This window comes from Sarcophilus harrisii, chromosome 4 (assembly GCF_902635505.1).
Source record: "Sarcophilus harrisii chromosome 4, mSarHar1.11, whole genome shotgun sequence".
NCBI classification, from domain to species: Eukaryota; Metazoa; Chordata; class Mammalia; order Dasyuromorphia; family Dasyuridae; genus Sarcophilus; species Sarcophilus harrisii.
Genome location: NC_045429.1, coordinates 349665305 through 349668094, shown reverse-complemented (window position 1 = coordinate 349668094; position 2790 = coordinate 349665305). Strand labels below are relative to the sequence as shown.

The 2790-nt window shown below is 43.5% G+C and overlaps 1 non-coding gene across 1 annotated transcript; it reads left to right on the top strand.

The window, feature by feature from the left end:
- The first annotated feature begins 328 nt into the window (after positions 1-328).
- Positions 329-545, top strand: LOC116419154. The gene has a single exon (XR_004229419.1). It is a non-coding gene; the product is annotated as a small nucleolar RNA U3 (small nucleolar RNA).
- Positions 546-2790: the final 2245 nt, after the last annotated feature.

Sequence of the window (2790 nt, the reverse complement as noted above, 5' to 3'; positions counted from 1 at the left end):
CCAATGCTGCCCCCACCCAGGTGCTAACAAAGGCCGTGGGCAGAGTGGGTGCTTCCCAGGTGCTTTCCATGTGATCTCATCAACTCCTCAGGTGTGAGACTATGCTGAGCAGGAGTCTGACTGGGAGGGCTCAGAGAGGGGTCTCCCAGGTGGGGGAACTTGGGTGCCATTGCCCATTGTATCCCCGAGCAGGGGCTGAAAGCGGCCCATGGTGTGGACCGAGGAGGGGCTGCGTGACGTGTGGGGGAGGCGGGGAGGTGCAGGAAGTGACCATGAGTAGAAAGGCCGTGGGCCTGGCAGGGGTCCGGGCGGCGTGAGTCTAGGAGCTGAGACTATACTTTCAGGGATCATTTCTATAGTATGTGACTAGAGAATTGTGGCTGAAAGTGTAGCACGGAGGTAACCACGAGGAGGAGCTGGAGTGTTCTCTTCTGAGCGTGAAGCCGGCTTGTGGTGCTGCTTCTCAGCAGCTGTCACTTGCCATTGATGATCGTTCTTCCCTCCCTTCGGGTTGGGTGAGAGGAAGGGAACGCAGGCTGAGTGGCTCCTCCCTTACTAACTTGTGTTGGAAAATCAGATATGACTAAGTTCCCTTGCCCTGGAACTTTGTTTTCTTCTCTTTTAAAAAATCTCTTTTCTGATTTACTCTGTCCTAGAACTTTGCTTTCTCCACGGGAAGAGTCTTTTTGTGATTGTACACTTAGATGGGGCCACTTTGTTTCTTTTTATCAGATTCGTGATGAAAGCAATAAGGCCTTGGTTTGTCCTTTCTAACATGCTCTCATTCTGTACGCCATACTAGTGGATGGGTTTTAAGGAGATTGGTCAGGTAATACAATACACAGACCTTAAAACTGCAGAAAGCAGCAAAACTCGTGGTGTTCATTTTTCTTTCATTTGATAGTAGTATATTCTTATATATAATGCTTCTCTTAGATGGAGCAAAAGCGAAAGGTATTCTAGGAGAATTTGGCCTCTTTGGTAATTAGGTTTAAAAAAAAAACAAACCCTCAAAATAGCAGCAAACTTTATTTTTAACAAACTAATAATAAAGGTCAAAATTAGTATAATTTTATATTGACTGGTTTTTATACTACCCCCAATCTTAGCCATTAACCCCTAGCCCCATTATTCTTTCAGAATAAGACTTCTCTCCTTCCATTGCCTTCTCTCACTTCCTCTTCCCTCTTTCTCCTCCCCTTCATTCTGTCTCGTTCTTCCCTGTATTTCTCCTCTATCTTCCTTAGTTTTCATTTCACAGTTTCAGTGGGCGTTATTTTTGCCTCTTTCCATTTCGGCTTCTAATTCTAAGGGATCAGAACAATCTTTAAGATTTCTCAATATGAGACATTTGCACTTGTGTATGTGCATTTGGTCATGGCGTTCAGAGAGTCTACATGAAATCTTCGATTTCTTCACCTTCATCCATTTGTCAGGCAGTTGCTTTCCAGTCTAACATTTGCTTCTATTTTTTCAGTCTTTCATTTCAACGTTTTCTGTTGACTCATAAAGCCGTTAGTTTCTTTTGGGTCCATTCTAATGAACCACACTAAGGGGGCTGTGTGTGTCTGTATGTGTGTGTGTGTGTGTGTGTATGTGTGGCAGGTGGGGGGGGGGTGAGCTTATCTAGACAAAAGTTAGGGTGGATATAACTTAAATCTGTTGTCCTAAGAAAGGTCTGGACCAAAAAGATTGAAAGTTTTACTACAAAACACATTTCCTTCCCTCCACAGATTTCTGTGGCTCTGAGGACCAAACAGAATGTATTCAGAAGCAGAATGGGAAACTAATTAAGATTCAGGAGATGAAAACTGACAAGACTAAGTACTGATGGAAAGGGAATCTTAATCTGGCAGCGCTCTAAGAACATCAGGGAGAATAGGGAGAATAAGAAAGATCAGACGAGTTGCCTTTGATGATCATTCTACTCTTTCCTGGAAGAGAGCTTTGTACAGTAACCACAGCTGGTGACCATGTGTTACTTCTTCCTAGAGTTTTCTCTCCTCATTGGGGTTCCAAAACATTGGTTTCCCTAGAACCTCCTCTCACCTCTGAGACGACCCACTTCTCAGCCTTTTCGGTTGATTCTTTGTATCGAGGTTGTGTCAAGGTTCCTTTCATTGATCTTAATGGAGTCATGGTGTATACTGTTTCCTTGGCTTGATTGTCTTTACTCACTATCAGCACTCATACAAATCTTGCCCTGTTTCTCTAAATTCTCCTGTCCTTGTCTCATCCCTACTCTGGAGGGAGATGTCTGTAATATCCAACATCGCTAACCCCTCTTTCCTTCCTGCTTCTCTCACTCCCTACTTCTTTTCAATCTTTCCCGCTGCTTCTTTGTTGCCTACAAATAAGTCTCAGTGTCCCATCTCCACAACAAACCCTCACTTAATTTTTCTCTCCCCAGTGAATGTCGATGCATTTGTCTCGTGCCCTTTTCTGGCTAAAATCCTGAAGAAGGCCCCTGCTTCTCATACTTTCACGTTTCTTGAATCTCCAGTGGCTGGCTTCCAACCTCATCATTCAACGAAACTTCTCTTTCCAAAGTTACAATGAATGGTCTTTCCTTAAACCTCATCTTTCCTGACCTCTCTGCAGCTCTTCACACTCTGTCGCTCTCTTCTCCTTGCTCCAGTTTTTAGGGACTCTACTCTCTCCCAGGTCTCTTCCAAACTATTATTCTGGGTCTTCTTCTTTCCCTCTATTTTATTTGACTGCATGATTTCATCAGTTCCTATGAATTGATTTTTTTTTCCATACAAATAACCCTAAAATATGTTTATCCAA